Raw genomic sequence first — 18,116 nt, forward strand, 5'->3', positions numbered from 1 at the left:
CATCTCCTTGCAAAAGGGTTAAACTGGAGCTCATGTAACCGCAGTAAGTTAAACACTGCTAAAGTCAGGTTGTTCACAAGGGAAAGAACACAGCCCTTTACTAGACATAGATCTTCCCTAGTTTATTTATCATTAACAGAAAGTGCTTTATAGCACTGCACAGAGGTTGCCATAAAACAACGTTTTAAAGCGCTCTCAACCATATTTCAGCCATAAATGTCCTACAGACATAGGAAGGAAAACTACCAAGGTTCAATATTATAATCTTTATTACAGATGACCTCACCATTGTGTTCTCTATAAAGAAAAAATATTAAACCATTAACATAGTCTGAATCCTAAATTAATGCAGGTTTACTACTCATCTCTAGGTCTAAATGGCCTTACTTGCAGTGTAATTATTTTTCTACAAAAATTTTGTTGGCAGCCCCATTAATGGTGATCATACCAGAATAAATGTTACCTCTTCTACTAAAAATGCAACTTCTGTGGCAGAGCGTGCCATATATTAGTACGCATCCATCAGTGATTCAGTTTTCAGTGAAGTTTTATAATGAATGACATATTAAAAAACAAGGCACAAATTAATGAAAATCCAGTCATTTCACTATGTGTTACAAAGCTTAAACAGCTGAAACAGCTATACTGTTTAATCCAGATATTTCCATTCCCCTTATACACTACTTCTCACTAGTCCTATTTGTCAGTACGGTTCCATAGTACAAAGATATTATTACAAGCTGTATTATTGCAGCTCATAAAGATTCTTATAAAAATCCAAAGGAGACAGTAGAAAAAATAACATTACTTATTGTTTCATTATTTTTTAAAATAAGATGCGTATGTTTGATGCCAAAATGTGTTTCTGCTTAACTTGCAGCTCTGTGCATCCTAAATCTAAAAAACCCCAAAGCAATTTCTGATGCCTTCAGTCAAAGTATGGTAATAGCAACAGTTCTCACTCTTAAGCCTATTCTACTGCATTATTCTACCAGAACGTCAGAGAATTTGCCGATTTACTGAAGTGTTCTCAGATAAACAACACATGATCGATGAAGACGGTCAGTTTTACTTAACACAGCAGATTTATATCATTAAACTAGCTTTCTTACATTGGAAGTAATTCTGTCTGCAAAAGTCATATTTCAGTACAAAGCAGGGTTGCTCTGAAAATGGCTTCCCATCATACAGCGCTTTAGAAAGGACTTTCTCATATTTGCTCTGGAAAGCACATTTTGCCCTGTATAAATAATAATGATTGCAGCAGATTAAAAAAAACAATTACAGCATCTTTTTTCTCTAAACTCTTTGAAAATACCTCCTTACCCATTTAATTATTTTTTGTAATTTTTTTCTTTTTTGGGTCCTCTGGAAGGTACAGACAAAATTTCTTCTTCCAGTTTTAACTACAAAGCACTGCCAGAGAGGACACATGACTACAGTCACTGTGTGGTTGTACCAGCACAGAACTGTGAACACTGCTCTGCAACAGCAACATGCCTCTGTTAATCTTGGCAATAAGCTTCCAAGAATTTGCTTGAAAACCAGAACGTCTTTAGGTCTTACTGCTTTAATAGACCCCAGATTATTCTTTCCTTTTATTTTGGCTGTTACACTTTCTCAAATGGATAACACAGAAATCAATTACAGAAAGTTATGTTCTTGGGTTTTCAGGCATGAAAGAAGGCCTAGAGAGATATGCAAGCTACAGCGACGGTATATTCTTATTATTCACCTTGACACAGCTTTTGTACATTGTGCTCATCATAGTTCAATAGTACCTGACAAAACTAATGCTAGTTTTCATCTAACACTAGCTTGTGATGTTAAATAAGAAGCTGTGTGTGTGAACGTGCTTTTAAGCACTACAGTGCACCAAAGAATAAGCTGTTTTCAGCTAACATTGAGCCACTAATGATTTTAATGAGAGTGCCTTCTGGATTCATATTTTTTTCATAAAATACATCACACTAAAACAAAATCAATGAGAAACATTAATTAGGGCCTTTTTAGACGCCTTCTGTGGTGGTGTTTTTCTTTTGAGAAGCACCAGATGAAGAATGCTGTGCTTTATTTAAGCTAAGTTGTTTGACATTTAGATGAGAGAAAAAAGAGAAAAATACTAACAAACACAGGAACAATTTTTGACAGCTCTTTGTCATGCAAGGGAGAAAAAAGGGGACCGACTGTGAGATACTACTTTGAAGCCCTGGAAATTTGTAATGAAAAATTTAAGATACAAGAGAGGAAGAAAGATGAGCTATTCATTTGGTTCTGCATATATTAACACTTGTAATTCAAACTAAAGGTTTGCTATGTGTTTTCATAATTTTGACTCTAATAAATATCTTGGAGAATTGCTTTGATATTCTAAGATCACGCGTGTAGCTTGCATCCATTAAGAAAAATGGGGAACAATCATCATCAGCCCTCTTGGCGCTAATGAGAAGGTCATTGCTCTTTAATTATCACAGACATGAAACTGAAATATTTCAAAGGGTTTGTGGAATGCAGTGGCTATGGGCAAAGCTGTATATCTGTTTATAAGTCTGTCTGTCACAGAACAAATCAAGTAGGATGTGCATCTTCCATTTTGTAGCCTCTCTGCTTTTGTGTATATTTAATTTTCAAGTTTGTATCACTGTTTCTTGCACATTGGATTAATCTGGGAAATTTAGACCTGCTATTAGCAGGGGCCGAGTAGGAGGGAGGAGGGCAGGGAGAGGAGGAGAAAAAGGGGTAGAGATGTGAGAATAGTAAAATGTTCCTCATCAGGAGGTACTGTGAAATAAGTACTGGTGTGTTGTGTGACCTTATTTCCCACAGTAGGGGTGTTATGAAGAAATAGAAATGATGAGGTGTTGCAGGAAAATATTAGCAAATTAAAAATTTGTGTTTGGCATTGGTTGTGATCTCACTCATATTTCCACCCTTGCAAAGGAAGTGACTACAAGGGGAACAGATACAGTTGAAGCAACAGATACGGCTGAAGCAAAGCAAAGGGTGGAATCAAAAGTAAAAGTGAGTTTTTTTCCTTTTGGTTCTGAATTTCCCAAAACACTTTCCTCCAAGTCTGGTACAGAACTAAAATAAATCATTGCCCTCACACCTAATATGTTTACACTAAATATATTATTTTGGCCCAATAGCAAAATTTGGAGTTACTTTAGAATTAAGTAGACTATTTTTACTTCAGTAATAGGTGAGCACCCTTTCTTTCATGCAGGTGAAAGACTGAAGAGTGGAAAGAAATTTCCTCTCTCTGAAGAAGAGAGAGAGGAGGGAGGAAAGAGGAAGACCCAGCCTTTGTAGACTGTTTCCATTTTGCTTTGTCCAGTTTGGAGTACTACTTCAGAAGTGCTAACTTCTCTCTTTTTCCTTAATTTTTACCTTTGGCAGTCGCAACAGTGCCAAAGGCAGGGTGGGAGTGAAAAAAAAAACAACCAGTATTCAAAATGCCAGCAATCAACCCTCATTCTCTTCTGGATGCTGTGTTGTAATGGAAGGTTATGGCAAATATCATAGAATGGTTTAGGTTGGCAGGGACCTTTTGAGGTCATCCAGTCCGACCCCTCTGCAGTAAGCAGGGACATCTACAGGTAGATCAGGTCACTCAGAGTCCCATCCAACCTTACCTTGAACGTTCCTAGGGATGAGTCATCTACCACCTCTCTGGGCAACCTGGTCTAGCGCTTCACCACCCTCATGGTAAAGAATTGTTTCCTTACATCCAGTCTAAATCTACCCTCCTTTAGTTTAAAACCATTACGCCTTGTCCTGTCACAACAGGCCTTGCTAAAGAGGTTGCCCCATCTTTCCTATACTCCCCCTTTAAGCACTGAAAGGCCGCAATAAGGTCTCCCTGGAGCCTTCTCTTCTCCTGGCTGAACAACCCCAACTCTCTCAACCTTTCTCCACAGGAGACGTAAAATTAGCTTTTAAATCCAAAATTCGCAAATATTTCTCACAATTAATACTGTTTCTATTTGCCAGCTTTGGAAGACGGATACTGAAATTTCAATACAAACTCACTCACAGAACTCTGATCTCTAAGTTTTCATTACTGAAATCTGATGTTAACATTTCAACAGAGTAATACAACAGCAAATCTTTATGACAGATGAAAATTTTACCTTCCTGCAACAACTCTCATCTTGAAAGCCAGCTTGCTTAGGTGGTAATTACATTAGGTGAGGAAGGAGTGATTTTCCAAATTATTTCCCACAGAGATTCCAAGTAATTCTTTTCACAGAGTTTGGCCTTTCTGTGGAAATAAGAATTTCCTTTTCTCCCCCTGCCAGACATCAGGCCAGAAAAACTTCTGGGGACTTTCCATGAAATTCCAAGAGCAAAAACAACCACTCTATTTTTTTCAGTCTTTTATAATACTTCACATGCAAAAGGACCATGGGTAAAGCCAGTATAGAGTGGTATCTGCACAAATCTTGTTGGTTCAACTGGTAATGCAAACAAAGAACACTGGACACTAGTAGATGCCGTGAAACCAGGTAAAGTGGCCTAATCCCCAAAGGCGGCAATTCTCCCAACTAAATGATTCTGATTAAAAAAGAGATTGGCCTTTTAAAAACTAATGTAAACATCTTCATAGGAGTTTTCCCTTGAGAACTACATACATAACATTGTACAAAAAGATCAGACTGCTTTTTTTTCAAAGAAAGACTCCAGTAATCATTTCCAGGGTGACTAAAGTGACTGACTTGACATGGTCAAAGCAGAAGCACAGACTGCGTCTGAACTGGGATACACATCTGAACTCCCAGATCAAGAAATGTTCTCTGACCTTTCCCCTTCCCACTCTCCCAAGAACCTGTTCTCCACACTAAAGAAATTTGTTGCATGAGCCAGAAGGGGAACACTGCATATCTCCCACAAGTAGCAGAAATGCAGTCAAGGTTACCCTCTGATCAGACTGAAAGGTGCTACCACTTCAGTGCAACAGAAAAATGGAGTTAAACTGTGTCAGCACCTCCACAGCTGGACACCAGCTAATCTGGTGATTGCAGTCATCCCTCTGCTAGGCCAGAGAGCTGTCAGGGCTTTCTCTGTTCCCCATTACCATCAAACCCCGAGTTCAATGCAAGAGGAGCACAGAATCTCTGGTATCTCCTCTGAGAGCTTGTACTGTTATTATCTGGTACTCCCCATGACTGGTATTTATAACTCTGTTCATTCTCACCTGCACTTGTTACCAGACCATTTGCAAAAGAACCTGTGGGGAGAGAAAAAGACCAACATTTAGTCAGTGGGTAAAATCTTCAAATGTTATGTCAGAAGAGAATCCAATGCCTATATGTAGAGATATTGCCTGTGAGAGGGGCTCAAAGGAGACCATTTGCTAATGGCAATCTTGCACGTAAAGAAAGAGGGACATAGGTGGGATTTCAGGAGTTGATATTCCTCAGTAATAATTGTGTCCAGAATTTAATGTGAGAAAATATCTACCATCCAAACTAGGTACACAGAAACACTGTATAAAAGGGCTTTAAGTTATTCTCTTTCCTTCTGTAAAGAGCATGGGAAAAATTGCAAGTGTAGACAGGGAAGGTGGGCAGGAATTTTTCTTCTAAACATATTAGAAGTAGAAAATTTTTTTATAAAATTATGAAGAAATTAAAAAGCAAATAATTTAGCCCTGGTTATTCTTGTGCTCCATCTCTTTTGCACAAGCTTAAAGAGAATAGCACTATGCAGGTTCTAGCTGCTACTACAAAACAAGTAAATGAGAAGTGAAGAAAGTAAGTGCTCACACCTGAAGAGAGTCAATTTTCATCTGTAAATCAAGAAGCACAAAAAGCACCTGGGAGGAAGTTTCCTGTTTCAAAGTATTGTCCTGCTGGAAATATTTAGCATGTTCCCAAATACTTTTCATTTACACTATTTTCTACCCTAAAAGCACAAAACCAAAGTATATCTTCTCAGTACTGCACTCCTTTTATATATTTGTCCCTAGCTTTATAAAGCTCAATATCCAGAAATAGAAATTATTTTCTATTTATGTAGCTAATTTATCAAAATCATTCTTAATTATACTGCTCTCTTTCTTTCTTTTGACTACCCCTTACTTTGTATCTTTGGCATCTTAAATCCTTTTGCCGCATGTCTTTTCCTCTTGATCATGAAGATGTAAAGTAAATTGAATTAGTCCTAAAACTGATCCTTGTGGCACTTCATTTTTCTCCATCCCCTCAGTACCCTGAACTGACTTAACACACCTTTTTTCCTTTGGTATCAAAGCATTTTTTAAAAATTCCTCAGATAGTATAGTAGACTCCTATACAATACTTTAAAAATTTGCATATAATTAGAAAATCCCTTTGCACAGCATTGTGTCAAAAGATTCTGAAAGGAAATGAAAATAGAGAATGCTCACAACATTACAGGACAAAAGATTATAAAGTAATTTTTACCAGGGCAAGTTGCATGAGCTTTTGGCGGCCAGCAGGAAAAAAAAAGCGCTCTTATTTTAATCTCTTAACAATGAAAATGCCACACATGGACAAAGAACAGAGCTTGCTACTCAAGTCCTTGTATCTCCTTCTGCCAGTTATTACTAACCCTTCTTTCTTCTTCACCTCTGCATCACACACAACCCTGAAAGCAGCATCTACCACTGAAAAAGAATACCTTCTAAGCTTTTACTTTTCTTTGTGGACTCCCCATTTCACTGTGATTAACAGCACAGAGGATAAAAAGTTGCCACTGATGGAACAGAAAGGTGGCTGCTCAGTTCATCTCCACTGCTCCCACAAGAACCAAGTATCTTGGTAGACATTCATGGAAGGCACAGCATGCTTCCAGAACTGAGCTAGTAGATGAAGAAAACAGCTGGATAAAACTCACAAGTACAGAGAAAGTGAAACTACCTGGAAGTACACAGAACTGCACAGAAAATATATAGTTTGCAGCAGTTACAGGGCTCTGCTTCCCATGAGATCTAATCTACCCTCCAGGAATAGCTTTACGTGCTGAAGGCAGTTGTTCTATAGTTACCCACTTTCAGGGTTAACTAGTGTCTGAAGTAGGCAAATATACTAGTAAAAGAAATTAAGCTCTTACTCCACAGATATAATGAAAAAAACCTACACATACTTATTTAGAAATAGAAACATTGTGAAAGCTCATGAAAATAAGACTGCTGGAGCTGTAAGGCAATGGAAAACCTGAGCATGAGGCAATGAATTCCTAGACCAACAGGGGCCTAAGGGGCCAAACCCTGCACCTCTTAATTTCATGCCATTGGCTTCAATAGGGCCATATCCAATAATGATGAGTGATACTCCTGGTGCAGTTGTTTTTATGTTGTGTTAATACAGTGTTAAGCCAGTTGTTTAAAACTGCTTTGCAGTAATTAAGTAATAGCAGTTACTGTTACATGTGTTTATTAGTAAAAAATAGCAAAGAACTGTTGCTGTTCTGTTCTTTATACACAGCCTTAGGGACTCTAGCTTTTGTACTCCCCAAAGTGCCCTCTCATTACTAAACTGAATTTGCCAATAAAATACCACAGGGGATAAAGGAGTTTATTTTTTTTCAGTGGGGATGGGAGTTCAGCTGAACCTGAACATCACCAGAACAGCAGCTGCTGATTTCTTGGAATAGGAGAGCCAAGCCATGCAGGGAGGGCTTTCTGTGCAGCTCTCCTCTCTCCTTCACATTGTGCATCACTAAGACACCAGATGCACGTAAGTGGATGCTGCAGTTTTCTTCCTACTTTGTTTGTCTTCCAGAATAGTAAACAGGGCTCAAGTCAGCAGTAATTGTTCAAACGAAATGTCAGAAATCTGTAACACAAAAAGCATGGAGTTTTTTTTAAGGCAACACTCACAAGTATTACTAAATCAATCACAAAATCAAAATCCAAATCCACTTTTTTCCTTTATTTGTTAGAAAAGACAAAACAGGCCTGATTTTCCATCACCATGTACCCTATATACACCTCAACAGGAGTGTGAGGTTAGCAACATGTAAAAGCTTTACATTCATCATTCTGACATTTGTTCGCTAGACAGGGAAAATACGGAGATACTGTATGAAACCCCAGGTTGAATGGAATGACAGCTCTTCAAAGCATATCTTAAAAAGACTGCACCATAAAAACACCGCCCACCACTTATGCCCCACAAAGGATAACTATATAGATTGCCATGAAACACTGAAGGATCTAAAGATCAAGTGACTCAATTTTTCACATAAGGAAGGAAGTTTGCTCCTTTTTTTGCTGACTTCTTCCAACTACTAAGCAATAAAAGGTGAACTTCTATCCCAAGAAAGTAGCCTACAACTATGGCAATGTGACCAATATTATCATCCCATGTCAAAGGACTATTCCTTAAATTTACATTTATATTCCGCACCTTCTTTCAGTTTTCATATAAATGCTTTCCATGCACTCCAGTTTTGACATATGTTGCTGTAAGGAGAACTTTAGCAAGTTCTGATTAAAAGTCTGGCAAAGATGGGGTATGCCTAAAGGTAGCATTTTCAGCAAGCTGAGTAACATGCAATAGTTACAAGATAGTAAGATTATTTATCTGGTCAAGATTTCAGCAAATCATTGTCCCAAAATACCGCAGCGCCAGTATTTTAAAGACAATTTTGTCATAAATTTTAGTTCAGATGTTGCCAATAAGTAAATCCTATGCATGTCTGACTTTAAAAATGCAGGAGGCAATAGTCTTGAAGATTCTTGTTAAACTGTTTTCTTTCTCCTCAACTCCTTATTTGAAGCATATTTTTAATTATGCATCATTGCCCACACATAAATTCATTTATGTATATTAATTTTTGCTCCACTTAGCAGAGTGGTCACTTAATTAAATGTCTTCAGTTGTTTTAATGAAAAGAAAAAAAAAACAGCTTTAACAGAATGTTGTAACACTATACATTTAAACATACTATTTGTTGCCTTTATTTCAGTCCATTTGTAACACTGATACTAGGACATTTGTGGAACCGATATTAAAAAGTAATATACTTTTCTAAAGCCCCTAGACTGTTTAGCAGATTTTTAAATTGAAATCAAAATTATACAGATTTTTCATTCTGATAATTTTACCAATTCACTAATTCTTTAATCTTTACAGGTCATTGAACAGCTTCACATTAATGAGATGTAGTTAAGAACAAATTTTACAGTTTTTCTTTTTTCTCTCTTTTTTTTTTGAAAAATGTTGCATATCATTTGCAAATTAGAAAGAACTTGTTCCATTTATGGTACATTTATTTAAAATAATCGAATGCATGAGAGCCAGCTGAACACTGTGTGCAATGACGCTTTAAAACAAATTACCATTTATTTATAAGGAAGAAATAGACTTTTAAAAAGCACACAGACTGCATTTCATTATTAATGGTGTTCTCCATGCAAAACTGATTTCTTTCAATAAGATACAGAAACAAGAGAAAACTCAAAAGAAAAACCAGGAAGAAAGCCTATCTCAGGGACATGCATATTTTGCAGATTAGAAGTTCGATAAACATAAAGAAAAACTGATGGTATCAGAGGTGCATGTATGAGGAATTTCAGTAGCAACCTCTCTGCAGCGGATATTCCAATGATACAGTAGATAATGTATTTAAAAAGAAGTCAAATTACTCGACATTGGCATGTGAAAACTTCACTTTCTCCCAGTATGCACTATGTATTCAAGAAACACTTCTAATATCAGATGCCTGAAACAATTCATATTTTAAAATTATTGTAGACTGTAATTTCATACTGTGGAAACAGTGAAAGGTAATTACTTAGGCTCAAGTATGTTAAATTACTATTATTTCAAATTGAATAGACTGTTTATCTTTCTAAATGCTAAGTTAACCATCTAGGGTTTCTTGGGCCAGGTTTGGTGCATAGATGCATGTGCACACCACCCATGAAAGTCAGCACTCATCCCTGGCCCAGAGGTCCGTTGTTATTCAGTCAAGAAAAATTAACTTGCTAAAGATTAAAGTTACATGTCTTAGCTGAATATTTTGACTACTGTTCAAAAATTCTCTAGGCTTATTTGTAAAATCCTGCAAACTCTGCATTTGACTCCCTCTGGAAGTCGAATGAAAAGCACTTTATACTGTTTATAAACAGCTATTTCATTACAGAAGAGCAGCAGTCAGGAACAAAGATATTTTGGGGGGTAGATGGTAGGGTGGTTCTCCTTTTTTAAAAAAAATAACTGAAAACTGTCATTCCATCTGTGTCTATTTAATTTCAGCATGCTGGTTCCCTTGCATAAACAGATGAATGGAAGATGGAACTTGTTCTGCCAGTATAGGCTAATATCCTGTCTTTGTGTTAGTGGACCTTTAAGATTGTTATCAAAATTTTAAGTCTAACAAACAGTGGTCTCATAACATTCAGCCCCGTGCAACGCTACAGGCTTGGGGATGAGTGGCTGGAGAGCTGCCCAGCAGAGAAGGACCTGGGGGTGTTGGCTGACAGCCACCTGAACATGAGCCAGCAGTGTGCCCAGGTGGCCAAGACAGTCAACACCATCCTGCCTTGTATCAGGAATCACATGGCCAGCAGGAGCAGGGAGGTGATCGTGCCCCTGTGCTTGGCACTGGTGAGGCCACACCTTGAATATTTTGTTCAGTTTTGGGCATTGAGTTGCTGGAGCGTGTCCAGAGAAGGGCAACGACAGTGGCGAAGGGTCTGGAGAGCAGGTCTTATGAGGACAGGTTGAAGGAACTGGTATTGTTTAGCCTGGAGAAGAGGAGGCTGAGGGGAGACCTTATTGCTCTCCACAACTACCTGAAAGGAGGTTGTAGCGAGGCGGGTGTTGGTTTCTTCTCCCAAGTTACAAGCAATAGAATGAGAGGAGTTCGTTTCAGGCTGCATTGGGGAGCTTTAGATTGGATGTTAGGAAAAATTTCTATACTGAAAGAGTGGTCAGGCAGGAACAGGCTGCCCAGAGAGGTGGTGGAGCCACCATCCCTGGAGGTATTTAGAAGATGTGTAGATGTGGCACATCAGGGCATGGTTTAGGAGACATGGTAGTGTTGGGTTGACGGTTGGACTCGATCTTAAAGGTCTTTTCCAACCTAAATGATTCTATGATTCTCTTTTTTATTAGCTAGAATCTGACCTGTAGCTTCATAGCTCAATATAAAGGGGTGTCGCACATTTCTTGGTCAATTTTAACAGAGGTACAGATGGAAACATAAGCAAATTTTCTTTTAAGTCAGTTTTTGGAAAGGCTTAGAAAATGCTTTAGGTTCAAAGACATATGAACAGTTTGGCAATAATGACCTGAAAATTCCAGAAAACTTCTTCATATAGAGGATGACACACACAAATCCTAGAACTACTGTTACTAATTAGATTGCTGTTAACAGGCAGCAATATCAATGCTTGACTGCAAATTCATATCTGGCCAGTGATCTGACAACAATTCCAAATTACTCATTACTGATCTTCACTTCAGGAGGTAAAAACCCGAACTAATTCCCTCCTCTCTCACTGAAACAGCTATTTGCACGATACCTGAAATACTAAAATTTAAGTTTTTCTCTGTAGCTGCCAGCTATTGTCATTGATGAGATTTGAAGTGTTTTTTTTCTTTTTTCTTCTAATAAGCTTCCCTAAAAGATTTCTTAGCAAAGAAAATCATAAAGAAAGTTACAGATCCTGGGGCCTGTTTCCAGCTCTGCAGCCAGCTCCTCTGATGACCTTGCTTTCCAGCTATTCTGATTTTTGACACTTGCAGCCTTGGGGAGCAAAGTAGTCTCTGCGTAAGTTCCACTTATTCATTTTAATGCTGCCTTCCCACAGTGAAGGGCCACTGAGATGTGGTAGCTTCTCTGATCCTTCATTCCCTCACTTGTTCTTCACTGCCTTACTACCAAATGAGGAGAGAACAACATGCACAGGGTTAGCCTGCTGACCCTCACCAGGCCAGGCTCCAGTTCAGAACTTAACATAGCAGTTTACAGCTGCAATGGCAAGCTGTTCTGACAGCAGATCTCGGATTCAGAGTAGACCATAGGGAAAAATATCTATCCTTCCCTTTATCACTCCTGTTTGCTTCCATTTCTCTAAACACAGGAAGAAGGCAAAGAAATTGCAGAGCTCTGGATGAAGAGACAAGATAAAAAAGACAGAATCCATGGGGGAAAAAAATGAGAAGAATGTGTTCCTGGGAGCAGGTTTTCAAAAGTTCACCTTGCTCACTGCTACTAGCATCCAGACAATGTAAAGGAGAGAGAAGACACAATTGTCTACTTTCCTCCTCTATTAGCTCCAACATAAGGAAAAGACACGCCGCTCTGCACCATCTCAAAGGGAATGGTCTGCCTTCAAGTACAACAGCTTCTGAAAGCCCCCGTAATGCACTTTTTATGGCCCACACCACAATTAGGTCATTTTTAAAATATTTCTTCCCTTTTTTTTGGTCCACTCTCATGCAGTATGAGATTTGCACCCCTTTCTTCATGCACTGATTAACAGAAAGTGTTTAATGGAACCACTATAAGTAAGGTCTTGTCCAAGATCTGATTTCAGCTGAGTTGTAGCTGAGATACATTATAAAAGTTTCTGGTCAGCCAATGTGATTGAAACCAAAGTGCATCAACTTGAATTTAAATTACTTGTGTAGCAGTACTTTTAAAAGATGGTTTGGCTTGTCATGATAAAGTCATAGAGTTACAATTTGTACAGACATGACTTAAATTATTATAACTCTAGCACCTAAGTAATATAAGTTTTTATATTAGTAGATTTTGTCCTACATGCTTAAAGTATACATAAAACACTTATGCAACATCAAAAAAAAATCTTTACACTCAAGCCTCATTCTAATATGGATGGATTGGCAATGCCTATCTATGTCTTTCTCATTAGGGGAAAAACCATAATGTTCACTGCACATCTAAGCATGAAGCTTTATTTGGAAATTGAAAATAACAGTACAAAAATTACGAAGGTGCTTAACTTTACCCACCAGCAAGTTCCATGAACAATCAAGAATATACCAGAAAACGGTCTCCTTCAGTTAACGATCCCTGTTTCCTAAGATTATTTTCCCACTAAGGTTATTTGTGTTGAAACATCTAGACCAGCTTTCTAAACTGTGAGTTCTCTGTACAGAGCTGTAGTAAACCATGCCTCTCAGTAACTCAAAGAATTGTTTCCCTCAACACTTTCTTCTCCTCTGCTGAAAAGAATAATGTCCAGCTGTGTGGCAATGCTAGCCTTGGCATTTCTCACTTCTTTCTGGAATGAATTTAGACTACTCATAATCCTAGCACATCATCACAGCCCTGATGCTGGTCACCACACGGGCCGGGCACCGGAGCTACAGTTCTATTGCCTCAACCTCCACATGGCTTACAAGCCCCAGGCTGGTCCATTCCAGTGAGGAACAAACCTGCAGAGTTGCCAGGGAAGAGTCCAGGCTCCCAGAACTGCTGAGATTAATCTTTCTGTTCACCACAGTTATAATGGGAAACATAGTGTGTTGTACCTAATGAAATATCTGTGAAGCTAGCTTTAAAAAAAACAGGCAGAATAGCACTATGCATATACTGAGATGCCAAGGCTATAGTGAAAATAATAACAGGCTCATGTAAGCTTTATTTTGACAAGAAAACAGAGACTACTGTTTTTTCTTTGTTACAGGGTAACATTTATGAAAAAATTATTGAGAAAGTAGTTGCTATAGAAGAAAAAGAAAGCATTTGAACCCTACTACTTACAGTTCAAATAATAGAAGCAATTCTGATGAAAATGTAAGATGTCACAGTCCTTTGACAGTTTTAGAAAAGGCAGTCACAACTCACTGACAGGAGACATTAATTAATATTGCAGGGCTACAAACAGTGATAATAGTTTTTGGACAGATTAAAAACTGCTGGAGAAAGCCCTAAAGGTGTCACAAAACTTCCTCTGGTATTAATTTATTTACCAGATAGTAGTTTACCCAAAATAATATCAGTCAGTAATTTGGATCATATTACTCCTGCCATTAAGACAGAACTCTATATATAGAGAGAGAGATTCATGCAAAGCAGTGTAAAGAACCTTTGTTATCTTTGTGTTCACTCTCATGTCCTCTGGCCAGCAAGTCTAATATCTTTTTCTTCTAAAAATTCAAAGCTAGTCTTGCCGTACCCCATTGGAATTGGGCTGACAAACTTTCTAAGCCCCAGGGATTTGTCCTTGCAAAATTACAGTCTCCAAGTCAAAAGGGCCTTCTGCTGAAGAAGTCTTTGACTTAAAAGCAGAAGAATTGTGCAATATTCCCCAGTGCTGTAGCTTCACGGAACTAGCTGCGTGCCTTAGAATTATGGAAATTAGTATCGTTGTTGTAAGCATACATACAGAAAACACAAGAAATTATATTGCAGGAGAAGTAAAGGTAGTTGCAGAAGAAAATTAAACTCCCTGTTGTCCGACTCTTCTCAGCTTTGCAAACTAAGGCTACTTCAGATCATAAAGGCACAAAATCTGGCCTGAATGCAGTCTCTTGGGAATGGACTGAATGCAATACTCCAGATTAGTCTCTAGATAATCTCTGCAACATTTCATTTCACACCCAGCTCCAGGTTGCGCTCTTATTTCAGACAGCAGTCTGTACTCCTTGGAGTAGCCAGCTGCTTTTTCATCTGAAAAACCTCGTCTCCTGAGAAACCCACCTCATATAAGCTTGGTGTTCTGAGGGAACAACCTAGCACAGCCACAAACGTTGACGTCTTGCCTCTAGCCCAGGCTGGGTGTTTTTGCCTGCGTCACTGATATTCCTCCTCTCCATTGAGAAAAAGGCAAAGCCCAAGCAAATTCACAGCAAGTAGGCCAAAAAAAGGAAGAGTTTTCACAAAATACTCTTCCTCTGTCAACACACCCTCACTTCCAGCATGGTTTCTCAATAGCAGCAAACCCTGTTTTCCCTTGGCTCCAGGAAAAGTCCTGTGCCTTCCTGGGGCCCTGCAGCTCACCATAACCTCCTGATAAAGGAGCACAGCAAGGCCCCATGCTGCCTGCCTGCCTGCCAGCAGGCCACAGCACACAGCCCAACAGGCCCTGCCCTCACGGGCTCTGTCCCAAGGCACCCATTGCTAGCATGAATCACTCTTCCCAAAGGAACAGGGCACAACCATGCTCAAACAAAAGCATCCTAATAGTATCCATCCCAGCCACAAAAAGGACCTCTATCTCCTTAGGCTGGTTTTAGGGAAAGTCACCATATAGGTAAGTAGAAAATAGTTACAACTCTAGTTATCACTGTAATACTTATAACAGCCCCTTAGAGTTATAGAAAATCTGTATCATTGCAATAGTAGCAATGAAGTCTTCATGTCTTTTCATGCATCTTCTGAGCTCTCCAAACCAACTCTGAATAAAAGCATCTTACACAATGTCCACTTCCTATCTCACCACACTTATCCTTAAGTGGTCCCTCTGTTTCTCCCTCTCTCAAGGACATGTTCTCAGAGCACTGCTGCACTCAAAGGTATTCACAACAACAAGTATTTCCCTTCAATTTGCAGTTTTCTTAAAAAAGTGCTGCCCTCCTGAACAGAACCACACAGTTCTGGTTTTTTTCCCCAGATGCTTGGGCAGATGTCTCATTATAATGGGTTTATAACAGATACCGGACCACCTCAGGTGCCATCAGCCAAAAGCCTAAGCCAGGAAAGTTTCTGCATTTATAGTTATTAAGAGAAAGTACTTAAATTCTGAATGCTTTAATTGAGGCAGCCAAGAAAACTTCCTCCTAAAGTTCTGCCAAAAAAACCCTGCGGATCACATGGAGATTTGGCAGTTTGGGATGCTCCCCCCTTGCCTGCCCATTAATGAACTGATCCATGTTATTATGTCGATGTTATGCCATGTCACAAATGTCTTCATAGCATACACTTTTGCATACTCATTAGGTGAGAGAAAAGGGTCAATTAGTAAAAGGAAGTAGGCGCTGTTGAGGCAGGAGAAATTGGAAGCTAAGGCTCAGTACATTGATTCACCCAGTTTTGCCTACATGTGTAAAACAGCCGGCTACAAGGTAAGCAGATGAGAAAAGAGGATTACTGAAAGTTTCATATGACAAAAATTGATGGGAAATGAGCAGCTTCACACAGGAAAGGAAGGAAGATAAATGATTCAGCATGCTTTTTCAGAAAAGGATCAGGGACTGGTCATCAGATAAGACTAATCAAGACCAGAGAATTCAGGCAATGAGTAGAATCCAAGTAAGGACTAGGATTCCCTGACAGGCACCTAGGATGAGGATATTGAAGTGACCATAGCATGTAGTAAACAGTTAATTACAACACAGAAAAAATTGTGTGAGTAAAGGATTTTCCTGCAACAGGATAGCTGACAAAATAGTTTGAACTGCTCAAAACAAATAATCTATAGCAAAAATTAATCCAGCAGGGGCCTTTTATACTGTGTCTTGCATTAATATGTAAAATAACGCATTAATTTTCAGATCAGACCTGCATTTTAAAACTTACAACTTACTGTAACATTCCCCATTTGCAGAGGCTGCTATTAGCAGGCAGTCATTCTGTAATATGAAAAAGGATATACAACAAGAGGCACGCAATAATTTAAGCTGGAAGACACCTCTGGAGGTCATTTGGTCCAAACACCCCACTAAATGCAGGGCCAGAGACAAGGTTAGAGACAACTCCAAAAGTTGCATTGGGTTTCGCAGGGCCTTGTTCAGTTGTGTTTTGATTATCTCCACAGATGAAGATTTCACAGCCTCTCTGGGCTCCTGTAACAAAGTCTGAGCACCTATGGTGTGAAATTTCCCTAATATCGACACAGGATTTCATATGTTGTAACCTGTGTCCATTGCCACTTTTCATTTTGCTGGGCACATCTAAGGAAGAGTCTGACTCCATCTTCTTTATAACTTAATAAGCAGTTGAATACAGCAGTATGATTCATCTTCTCCAGAGTGAACACACTCTCAGGACACTCCTTGTACATCATGTGCTTCAGCCTCCTCAACGACCTTGGTGGACTTCTACGGGACATGCCTCTCTTTACTAATGTCCACTGGCAAGCCCCAAACTGGAGACGGCACATAAGATGCCATCTCCCTTGCACCAAACACAGAGGGAACAATCACCTTACTCAGCCTGCTGGCTGCTCTCTTGCTGATAGAGCAGTAGGTTGCTGACCTTTGTGGACAAAAGTATACACCACTGACTCAGGTTTGACTTGTTATCAGCCAAGGCCCAAGTGCTCTTCCACAGAAGCGCATCCATGCCAGTCTACCACACCAGGTGCAGGACTTTGCATTTGGCTCTGTTAACTTCATGAGATTCCTGTTGTCCCATTCCTCCAGCATGCCAAGACTGCTCTGGATTGCTGGACTTGCTTCTCAGCATAGTGTAATCTATGAACTCACTGAGAGTACACTCCACCCCATGTCCAACTTGGTAACAAAGACAGCACATCAGCACTAGTATTGACTCCTGAGGAAGACCACTATTAACCAGCCTCCAGTTGGACCCTGAACTTGTAATCCTTTCAGCCTGTTGGTGCAGCCAGTTTCCCGCCCACCTTAGAGCTCACTCAGTCAGTCCATATCACAATAAAACATAATAAACAGTTAAACATTTTAGTGCATACATAATCTGGAACTGTTTCAAGTAGGTAGGCGGAAACAGATTTGCCATCCTGAGGATAAGTGACTAAGCTACTTCTGCCAAGGAGGTGGGGGGGCTGGGACAAGAGGCCAGAAGACTGGGAGATCCCAGGGAAGAGCCCTTCCTCATGCCAGATCTGCTGCCAGTAGTGGGTGCAGCTGCCACCTGCCAGCAATAACCAGACCACATCATGTTCTTAACATCTCCAGCAACATCAGCCAGCCTGAGCCTTCAGGGGCCATGCACTAGCAACGGAGTGGCAGTAGGGCCATTTTGCTACCCACGCAACTGCTTCTTGTACTATGATTGTAGTCAGCCTAGATACTATTCTTGGTTCAACTTTCCAGCCAAGCAGTCTATAGCTATAATGTGCAAATTGTACGCATGTCAAACAAGTTCTTAAAATTTGTCAACATAAGTAAACACTAAAACTGTGATGTGCACAAATATTTTTGTGTTTTTCTTTAACCATGTATAAATATATATAAATTCTTATTTAC

Source organism: Phalacrocorax carbo, chromosome 5 (assembly GCF_963921805.1).
Source record: "Phalacrocorax carbo chromosome 5, bPhaCar2.1, whole genome shotgun sequence".
In the NCBI taxonomy this organism is placed as follows: Eukaryota; Metazoa; Chordata; class Aves; order Suliformes; family Phalacrocoracidae; genus Phalacrocorax; species Phalacrocorax carbo.